The sequence below is a fragment of the Leptodactylus fuscus genome, chromosome 3 (genome assembly GCF_031893055.1).
Source record: "Leptodactylus fuscus isolate aLepFus1 chromosome 3, aLepFus1.hap2, whole genome shotgun sequence".
In the NCBI taxonomy this organism is placed as follows: Eukaryota; Metazoa; Chordata; class Amphibia; order Anura; family Leptodactylidae; genus Leptodactylus; species Leptodactylus fuscus.
This window is the reverse complement of record NC_134267.1, coordinates 64,177,747-64,188,757: the sequence shown is the minus strand read 5'-3', so window position 1 is coordinate 64,188,757 and position 11,011 is coordinate 64,177,747. Positions and strand designations below refer to the sequence as shown.

At 46.2% G+C, this 11,011-nt stretch overlaps 2 non-coding genes across 2 annotated transcripts; both read left to right on the top strand.

Annotated features, from left to right (window-relative positions):
• The first annotated feature begins 1,625 nt into the window (after positions 1-1,625).
• TRNAS-CGA (transfer RNA serine (anticodon CGA)) lies at positions 1,626-1,707 on the top strand. The gene has a single exon. It is a non-coding gene; the product is annotated as a tRNA-Ser (tRNA).
• Positions 1,708-1,710: 3 nt separating this feature from the next.
• Positions 1,711-1,783, top strand: TRNAR-CCU (transfer RNA arginine (anticodon CCU)). Its single transcript has one exon. It is a non-coding gene; the product is annotated as a tRNA-Arg (tRNA).
• Positions 1,784-11,011: the final 9,228 nt, after the last annotated feature.

The window sequence follows — 11,011 nt, the reverse complement described above, 5'->3', positions numbered from 1 at the left end:
GGATTTTTAATCACTACACAGCGTGGAGTCTAAAAATTAAAGCGTTCAAGTTTTAGACTCCATGCTGTGTAGTGAATAGGATCATTTTTAAAATCCGATCTTCGATTATTAAAAAAAATCTCATTGACTTGCATTAGGATCGGAATTGGGATCGGGATCAGGTTCAAATGGAAAATGATCGGAAATTGGATTTTAAAAAAGATCCTGAAACCTCAAGATCAGCTCAACCCTAGTTACAACTTATAGTGATACTCACACACATATGGTATATCACATTATATGAGTTAGGGGAGTTGTGCAATTTCATTCATATTATATTGTACAGCTACTACTATCTCCCTGCACTCCTCTTCCCTAAGGTAAGACAGAAATGACATCTTCAGCAGCATTGGAGGAACATAAAGAGGTGTAAGGAGGGCAGAGAATCACAGGGATGCGTTTTGAGAGTTGTCAGAAGTGATTTGATGGATGACTTAATATTGAAGCTATCAGGAAGTCATCTGTATAGATGAGACCGATCTCCTGTCTGTACAGTACAACAAGCTGAGGACTGTTGGTTAGACTGGAATGAAACAATTACATGGTTAGAATTTTTCTGGTGAGTTAGCGTTACATGTCCTAAGAAAAATGCCTAAAGTACTTCTATAATCTACTGCAATCTGAACAGTCTGACTTCTCCCCAAATTCATCTCAAGATACCAACCCACATATAACTGCTCCTCTTCACATCATTCATCACTGTCTACTATACTTAGTATTTCATCACAAAATTCAGGAAACTGGAGTTCCCTGTCGTCCTCAACAGCGGCACAATGTGGGGTATTTCTGCCCCTGTGTGCTGGTAGGACAGGCGGATATTTAATTAGCCAATCAAATGCGTGGCAGGCCCTATAAGAGGGCACAAGAACCTCCCCTCTGCGTGTTTTTTTCTGTCCTGTGTGGACAGAGGACAGGTGGGAGGACTTGTGTCCTCTTAGAGAAGCTCAGCAGGATCACTCACCTCCTGAGCGGTTGTTTTCTTCTTGTCACCTTCTGTGCCCTGCGGGGAGAAGGTGCTTGTTAGCCATGTGTGGCTACCCCCCTCTATCCCCCCTGCCCCCCCTCTCCTCCGCTTCCCCTGCTCCTTGTGACTTACCTGACATTTTGGTGAGAGTCCGGGGACTCCGCATGCCGCCTCTGGTGGCCGCGCGGACTGCCGGCGGGTGGAACCACACTGTTGTGTATCCTGTTCCCTGCCGGCCGCTGTAAGCGCGCACTTCCAGTTTCGCCGGAAGTATCATAGCGCCATGGCAACGGCCTGGCGCTGGCGGCCGCTCACTCAGGGAAGATTCAGGCCTTATTAAAGGCCGGAAAAGACGGGGAGATGTGGGGGTAAGTGCCCGGGTTAAGGGCCTCTTGGTGGGGGGGAATGTATATCTTTGCAGACCCCTGATTACAGGGTTAGTTGTCTGGGCAGGTTGCCTCACCTGCTTTGATTGTGGCTCCGCCCACTTCCAGCCGGCCAGAATTAAGAGGCTGGCTGGCCTGGTGTCAGAGACCTTCCTGCAGTATCTGCTGAAGGCGTGCGATTGTGGTGTTCATTGATCTTGAACTCTTTTCCAGTTTGCAAACTTTATTGGGAACCGGCTGTGATGGCCGAGTGGTTAAGGTTTTGGACTCGAAATCCAATGGGGTCTCCCCGCACAGGTTCAGATCCTGTTCACAGCGCCAGCCTGGCTAGCTCAGTCGGTAGAGCATGAGACTCCTAATCTCAAGGTCGTGGGTTCGAGTCGCACGTTGGGCGCCAAGTCACCTCTCTGTCCGGTCTACTGGACCTGGTAAGATTTACCCTTTTTTTAAAAGCTGGTATGATGTCATGGTGACAGTGTTGCATGGTCTATTATCTCTCTCTGTAGGATATGTCATCCTCTACTACCCCTCCTGGGGATGGTAGGAGGAAAACCTCTTCCAAGAGGAAACATCTTTCCTGCTTCGATTGCGACACACCGCTCCCTGATGGTAGGTAGCGGCTTGTAAGGTTGTGCCCTGCGGGGTACTACTGGTCCTATAACTTGCCTATTTTCAGGCTATGAGTGGGCCCGTTGTCGCGGGTGCAGAGGTCCTCCATCTGTGGAGCCCTCTCCCAGAGATATGATGGCATGGGTCAAGGATATGGTGAGTTTGGGCATCGCTTGGGTAAATAGTTTTTCCCTTGCTTGTACTCTCCTTTTTGTTTTGCAGGATGATTCCCTCAAAGGGATCCATTGCACCTTGTCTCAGCTCACCAGGAGACCATGCTCTGAGCTCCGTTCCTCGTCTCTCCCCCCCCCCTTGTAACACCTGCGGGTGGCAGAGGATGATTCCTCCGAGGACGACTCAGTTATTCCAGCAGAACTGCGTTCCATTATGAACAAACGGGCAGGCTGCTGAAGTCCATCCGGTCTACAGTGGGCCGAGATGTTGACGGGGAAGCCTCCACGTCTGCCTCTGGGGGACATATTGCCTTCCATGCGGACGCCACGCTGACCGACCTTATGGCGCAGCAGTGGAAACAGCCAGAGAAAGGACATTCGCTTTCCAGGATCTTCAAGAGTTTGTTTCCTATTAACACTACCCAGTGGGATTCCTGGGGGCCTCCCCCGAAGGTGGATTTGGCCGTAGCAAAGCTGTCCCGCAGAACCCTGGTGCCCTTGGAAGATGGTTCAAATCTTCAGGACCCTCTGGATCGTAGGGCGGACTCCGTTCTGAAGAAGGTCTACTCAGCTTCCTCCGCGCAAGCCTCTGTGGCCATAGCCTCCTCTATGGTTGGTGACTTTTTGCGCAACCGCTTAGCCGCCTTGGAGCGGGATATAGACTTGGGCGTAGACAGAGATGAGATTCTGGCCTCTATGAAAAGAGTTCATAGGGCTGCAGATTATTTGGCGGAATCCTCCTGCCATCAATTAAAAATCTCCGCCAAATCTATGGCGTTGTCTACTGCGGCCCGTAGACCCCTTTGGCTAAAGCCTTGGCGGGCAGATTTTGCGTCTAAAGCAGCACTCTGTGCTCTCCCCTTTGAGCCGGGAAGGGTGTCTGGCCAAAGCTTATAGACGCCATTATGGAGGGATTAGCTGAAGGTAGGGGAAGGTCCCTACCTCAAGCATCCAGGGGCAGACGTGCTCCCTCTAGAGGCAGAGGTTCTTCCTCTAATTATAGACGCCCTTCCCAACAACGGCGTTCTAGATATCGCCCTAGGGGAGCTGGTCGTGGCGCTTCCAAGGAGGACACCAAGAGGAAGCCTGAGTTTTGACGTGGGGCAGCTCCCTGTGGCCCCCCTTCCTGGGAGGACGTCTTTCCTCCTTTTCCAGAGCATGGTTCACCCATATCCAAGACCCATGGGTGTTGAAGATCATACAACACGGGTATCACATCGACTTTCATCTTCCACCTCCAGATCGGTTCGTTTCCACCCAAACTCTTCCACCTTCTCAGCAGGCCAGTCTAGAAGCCTTGGTTGCCGAATATGTTACCAAGGGCGCCCTGGTGAAGGTACCAGCCTCAGACCTCGGTCTGGGAGTCTACTCCCCCGTCTTTCTGGTCCCCAAGTTCACCGGGGGCTGGAGGATGATAATAGATCTGAGGTACCTCAATCGGTTTATCAGGAAGAGGTCATTTCGAATGGAAACCGTGGATTCCGTGGCTGTGTTTCTTCAGCCAGGAGAGGTGATGGTTACCCTCGATTTGAGGGACGCCTATCTACATGTCCCCATTGCTCATTTCCACAGGAAGTTCCTCAGGATTGCCGTCGCTATGGCCGGCCACAGGGAGCACTATCAATTCACAGCTCTGCCATTCGTCATCACATCCGCCCCACTGGTATTCACCAAGGTGATTTCTCCGGTCGCCGCGGCCCTCAGACTTCAGGGTCTTTTCATCGTCCCTTATCTAGACGACTGGCTACTGAAAGCTCAGTCTCCTGCTGCCCTCCTCCAGCAGCTCAACCTTGCCATCAACTTCCTACAGGAGTTAGGATTATCAATTGGGAGAAGTCCGAAATCGTTCCATCCACCTGAAGAAAATTCCTCGGATTTATAGTGGATTCAGAAGCGATGCAGATCTTCCTCTCCAGTCCAAGGAAGGAAAGAATCCAAGCCAGTGCACGATTCCTATTGCGCACTCGGCAGGTAACCATCCGGACCGCCATGAGAGTCCTGGGCCTGATGTCATCCTCGGCCAGGGCGGTGCCTTGGACTTTATGGCATTTGCGTCCCCTACAGATGGAAGTGTTGAGAACCTGGAACAGGTCTCCACGGGGATTGCACAAGAAGATCTGCCTTTCTCCCGCTACCCGTCTTTCCCTCAGATGGTGGATACACCTGAAAGACGGAAGGTCCACGGTCCCGACAGTGTGGACCCTGTTGACAACAGATGCATCCCAGTGGGGATGGGGAGCCCATTGTCAAGACAAAACTGTACAAGGACGATGGAGATGTCCGGAGCTGGGGTCATCCAATCTCAAGGAACTCAGAGCAGTGTACCTGGCCCTAGTACACTTTGCCCCAGAATTGAAAGGCAAGTCTGTCAAAAACCGGTCAGACAATATGACGGTGGTAGTCTATATAAACAAACAAGGGGGCACCAGGTCACCAACCTTGCTGAGAGAGACGAATCTCATATTTGCCTAGGCGGAGAAGAATCTGGTCCAGTTATCCGCTGTTCACATAAAGGGCTCCCTGAACATAGTAGCGGATCAGCTGAGTCAGGGTATTACCGTATCAGGAGAATGGTCTCTCAATCCAGACGTATTTCAACAGATCGTCCAGAGATGGGGTCTCCCGGAGGTCGATCTTATGGCTACCCGACTCAACGCCAAGGTGGGGACCTTCTGCTCTCTGTACCAGGAGGACAATCCCTTGGCGGTGGATGCCCTGTCCATCCCATGGAGGTTCAGGCTGTTTTACATATTCCCTCCAATTCCAATCATACCGAAGGTATTGATAAAAATAAGACAGGACCAAGCCTCGGGAATAGCCATAATCCCGTTCTGGCCAAAAAGGGCTTGGTTTGCTCAGCTCATATAAATGAGTCAGGGCATATATTGGAGGCTTCCCCCACTCCCAGACCTGGTAACCCAAGGAGAGCTGAGATGCCAGGATCTGCGGAGCCTCAACCTGACAGCCTGGAGGTTGACCAGTCCCTATTGAGAAATAGAGGACTGTCACAAGCCGTCTTGAAGACCCTATCCAGCGCCAGAGCAGATTCGACTAACAGGAACTACCGTCGAATAGGTAACATCTTTAATGCCTGGTGTCTGCAGCATCAAGTGGACTCCACCGATCCCCCTACGGAGGCGATCCTGGACTTCCTTCAAGACGGACTAGACAGAGGTCTTGCTGCGGCCACACTCAAGGTACACGTAGCTGCCCTGTCCGCCTATCTGGGGAGGCGTTTGTCTCAGGATCCTTTAGTGAGCACCTTTATTAAAGGGGCAACTAGTCTGAGACCGGTGGTAAACACCCCTGTCCACCAATGGGACCTTATTCCGGTCCTGAACGCCCTATGTGGCCAGCCATTTGAACCTCTGGAAGAGGTCTCCCTCAAGTCGCTAACCGGCAAAATGGCGCTGCTATTGGCAGTCACACCTGCCAAACGCGTTAGTGAACTACAAGCTTTGTCCGCTGAGGAGCCATATACCACCTTTTTCTCTGACCATGTACAGCTTAGGTTCCTCCCTGGGTTTCGTCCCAAGGTGCCATCTGCTGTAAACAGGAACCAACTGATTTCCCTTCCAGTATTTTTTCCGTTCCCTTCTTCTGCTGAAGAAGAAAGATGGCACAAGCTGGATGTGGTTAGATGCCTGCAGATCTACTTGCAGCGCACTCGCCCCTTTAGGTGGACTGAAAACCTGTTGGTCAGCTACACGGGGAAAAACAAGGGCGCCAAAGCCGCCAAAGCTACAATATCCCGGTGGGTTACCGAGACTATTAGAGTCGCCTATACCGCCCAAGGGCTGTCGGCTCCATCTTTCCTTCATGCCCATTCAACCAGGGCAGTGTCCACTTCACGGGCAGAAAGAAGTGCTTTGTCTGTGGACCAAATATATGCAGCTGCCTCTTGGGCATCTGAATCCACCTTCATTTGGCATTACCGCCTGAAGGACCAAGTGGCAGATTCCACTGCCTTTGCCCAGACCAGTTTAAGTTCGGTCATGGGTTTGTCCCACCCATCTTGGGGACCTGCTTGCTATATCCCCACATTGTGCCGCTGTTGAGGACGACAGGGAACGAGTGATTATGAAGATAATCTTGTTTCCCTTAGTCCTAACAGCGGCACAAGATTTCCCACCCTGGGAATCATATCTTATGTATAAAACTGTATATAAATGTAATGGAGGTACTTTTGTATTTACACGCAGAGGGGAGGTTCTTGTGCCCTCTTATAGGGCCTGCCACGCATTTGATTGGCTAATTAAATATCCGCCTGTCCTACCAGCACACAGGGGCAGAAATACCCCACATTGTGCCGCTGTTAGGACTAAGGGAAACAAGATTATCTTCATAATCACTCGTTCTCATTTCTTTGGAATCCCCTTTTCTTTTTGTCTGTCACTTCCTCTAAGCCTTGAGACGTTATACTATATAACATACCTGAAAATCTAGTACACTGACCTAAGATCAATACTGCAATACTGGAAATACCATAATGCTGTTTCTATAGCTCACTCACTACTTCTATCTTTATCAACTACAATCTGGTCTGTTTCCTAATGTATCCTGTTTATACTAAATTTACCATTAGGCTAATTCAATATTGCCATTTTAGGTCTATTGTTCTGATCTGTCAGATGCCAGATTAACAGATACAAGTAGTACTCTTTAATGTTTGTCTCTACTGACTTCAATGTTAAAAAAAAAAAGAAAAAAAAAAGGGAAAAGGGAAGAATACTTCCACTGGCTTTCTCTTGTGTTGGGGTGCTTTCACATCATGTTTTTCATGTCAGTTTAACTGATCAGTTATTTTAATCAAAAAACTGATGCAAACTGATGTCAATTCAGGCATCAAAAAGACTGATCAGTTAACGGATGTGCATCTATTTGTATCAGTTTGCATCAGTGTTTTGCTAAAAAAAAAATCGGATCAGTTTTTTATGTTTACCTTGTGAAACACTAATTAAAGTTTGTTGATAGAAGATGGTGGATGTGGGTTTGGTAGTTTTGACTTTCTTTCCCCACTATGGCGTTTACCGTATAGGAAAAATATTTTTATAGATTTGTAGATCGGGAGTTTTCAGACACAAGGATACCTAATGTGTAGGTGTTTCACAGTATTTAACTACTTGTATATGTGTTCTAGGGAAAGGGGGGTGATTTGAATTTTTAATAAATTTAATTTTTTTTAACTTTTATTTATTTTATGCATTTATTAGACCCCCTAAGGGTCTTGAACCCCAGAGGGTATGATCACTAATGCAATGCATTATAATGCTAATGCATTACAAAAATCTGGCATTTCTATTGCAGGTTACTATGTAGAAAGTATAGTGTGACTGGCCGGAGCCTTCACAAGGTTTCCGGCTGTCATATCAACGGGACGCAGGACCCGTAGTTTGCTCATGGTGCCTGCAATCGCTGTAAAAATGGTGGTGTCAGAAAAATGTTGCCTCGGTCAGCTTTGACCGAGGCACCAGAGGGGTTAATGCCTGCATGGTATCACTGGGGGCAGCTATGTGAAGCACATGTGGGGAAAGGGTGGTAGAGGAGCTGTCCCCCAAGCACTACAAGTCACAGCACAAATAACAAAAAAAATTGTGCTGTGACTTGTGCTTGGGGGACAGCTCCTCTGCCACCACCCACATGTGCTTCACATAGTACCATTAGGGGAGCACATGTGGGGGAGGAGCAGCCATGTGTGCTGCCCCTAATGGCTGCTACCCCTTCCCTCACCCCTTGTCCCAGCACTAGAGATTCTGCCATTGTGATCCCCTTAAAGTAAATGTCTGCCCTCTCCCTTACCTTGTCCCAGCAGGAATCACTCTGGCATTTGTGACATCTCCATGGTTTGTTTTCATTTATCTGCTGCTACGAGGGGCAACATACAGGTTCAGGGACTAGCAGCAGATAAAAGAAACAATACAATGATGGTGTCACTAAATGGCAGAGTCCTGCTGGGACCAGGTAAGGGAGGGGCAGACATTACTCCCTAAGGGGATCACAATGACAGAATTTTTAGTGCTGGGAAAGTTCCTCTCCTTCTCCTCCGGCTTCTTCTTCTTCAGGGGCGGAGTTGTAGTTAATGGGGGCAGGGTGGGCTCATAAACGGACTTGTATAACAGGAAGCAGCCGTTCACATAGAGAAGTGAAGGAAAAGGAGAACGAACCATCACGGATCTGTTGTGGGTAAAGGACAGAAAAGCGTGGTAGTACATACTTTTCTGTCCGTTTGAAATAACAGAGAGGGACATTTTCAAGCGACAACCTGCAGAATGGACTCCCGGTCGCAGATGTGAACGAGCCTTTAGATGGAAAAAGGGCAGCATCTTGTACGTTACATTAGAAATTTGTAAATCTAAGTTCTTTGTACATCAATATTTTAGTTACTGTCTCTTATTACATGTTGACAGTAAAAGGGTTGGCTCCGTATGATGACTTCACCAATAATTATAATAGTTACAAACCACAAGCTATGACATAAACGTGCGTAATATATTTGTGTTTAATCCTCCAGCTGTGTCATATGCTTGTGGTTCCATTTCTTTGACTTCCAGTTTGCAAATCTTAATTATAACTGTGAAAATAAAATTAATGAAAGACCTTGGATGTACTATTATATCCTGGGCATTAGGTACGTCATGCACCAAGGCGTAATACTATGCCCAAGGCCATGTTGCCTTCCTCCCCAAAACCCCCGTGGCTGCCTGGAGCCCCCTATAACTTGTTTGATCCTGTTGGGACCTCAGGAAGTCAGCCTATGTTATGTGTCTGCATAGGCTGACATCCTCTATACGCTGCAAGACAGGTGTATGGCGTGTCTTGCAGTCTATAATACTGAATCAGCAATCAAAGCATGTCCTGAAGGGACGTAAAAAAAAGTGTATGAATAAAAACTAATAAAGTTATAAAGCCCCCCAAATTCCCTTTTTTCTATAGAAAATGAATTCTATAAAAAAAATCTTAAAATTAACAAAAACAACACATATTTGTGTTATGGTATCCTCACATCCATAACAACCTGTACAATAAAATTAAAACAATATTTAATGTACACGGTGAACGTAGTAAAAAATATATGAAAAAAAAAATTGCTGGAAGTAATGAGTTTTCGCCATCTCACCTTATAAAATCCTACTATTATTAATGTGAAAGTTTTTCTGTTTGGATGTTTGTTACTCAATCATGCAAAAACGTCTGAATGGATTTAGATGAAATTTAGCATATAGATAGTTTGTAACCTTGATTAACACATAGGCTACTTTTCATCCTGGTAAATGACATGGCTTCACAACTGTGATCAATTTATGCATTCTACTAATATTAAACTGCTCTTGCCGGCAGGACGATTGGGGACATAGTAGTGAATTTGGTGTTTGCAATGTCCGTACCGCTTATATATTCCCTCTTCACCATCCGCTGTGCATTCACGTCTGGTATACTAATGCTCTCTACAACCCCTGATAAATTCTTTGAGGGGTGCAATTTTCAAAATGGGGTCACTCATTTGGGGAATTCACTTTTCTGGTACCTTACAGGTGTTACAAACATGAAATGATGTCCAGATACCAAACATCTGAATCTGCCTTCCAAAAGCCACCTAGGCTCCTTCCCTTCTGCGCCCTTCTGTGTGCTCAAACTGTTGTTTATGCCCCATATATGACACTGGTGTACCCGGGATAATGTATTTAATAATGTCATATGTTTGTAAAAAACTTCTGTTTGAGCACACCCAGGCACAGAAGGGAAGGAGCGCTATTTGGTTTTTGCAGCACAGGTTTTTGGACACCATGACACTTTTGAAGAGCTGAAACACCAATAAAGTGGAATCCCCTGATATCTTCTCTCCTAGGTTACATATGTCCGTCTGTTATCTCTGTTGGTTCTGACCCTGTTGTTTCTTTCATTTACTTGATACCTGGCCCGTAATGTGTGGTTGTGTTTTTAATGTTTGTTGAGATGATCTTCTATTGTGTATAGGAGTTACTTGAAAAAAATGGAAAGTGATGGAGTCATCTAGATTAGCTCTTCTCCACAATTTTCTGAGCAAAAATCCAAGAGATCGCTTGAGTTGATTTGACTGGAGAGTCAAGGGCAAGCAGTCAAACACTTAGCAAACTGTACATGGTTATTCCTATTGAAAGGAACCACTACTTTACAGTGTACCTGTATAAAATGAACTCTAAAATGCTGCTTTATGTTCTTCCTTCACCCGATCTGCTCTGTTGTGGCAGATTACCAATGACTGAGGGACGCCAGCCAAATCTCGTACTAATCTTTCACTGTTTTCCCTGTTTATACAACAAGAATGGATTTTGCTGATGTCATACTTTTTCTTACTAATCTATTCTTTTATTTGACTGTGAATATCTTTTTTCAAAGAAAATTGTTCTAATAAAACGACTTTGATCTGAAATCTTCCCTATGTTCACTGTGTATACTATCTCTTGTAATAATTCATGGTTCTGTTTTGTACACTGCAGCTCAGAAAGTAGCCACTTTACTGTCTCTTTGATTCTGCATAAGGCTTTCTCTAGAATCATGCCAAACGGCTGCTCACGAAACCAGTAATCACTAAAGACCATAAATCAACATTCGTTCTTATAAGCTATTACTTTGGTCTCAAGTCATCAGATTTATACTGCATGCAAAAGTCACATATTGCAGTTCATAGGAGATGTAAATGCATTCCATAAATTAGAATGAGTGCAAACAGATGTGACAATAAGCTTATTATCTGCAGCCACCAGGTGGGAAAGAAAGGTCTCCTGGGGAAGTTATTATGAAATAATTTATGACCAGCATGTGAATTTTACTTGATTCTGTGTCTTAGGGTGCATGCAGAC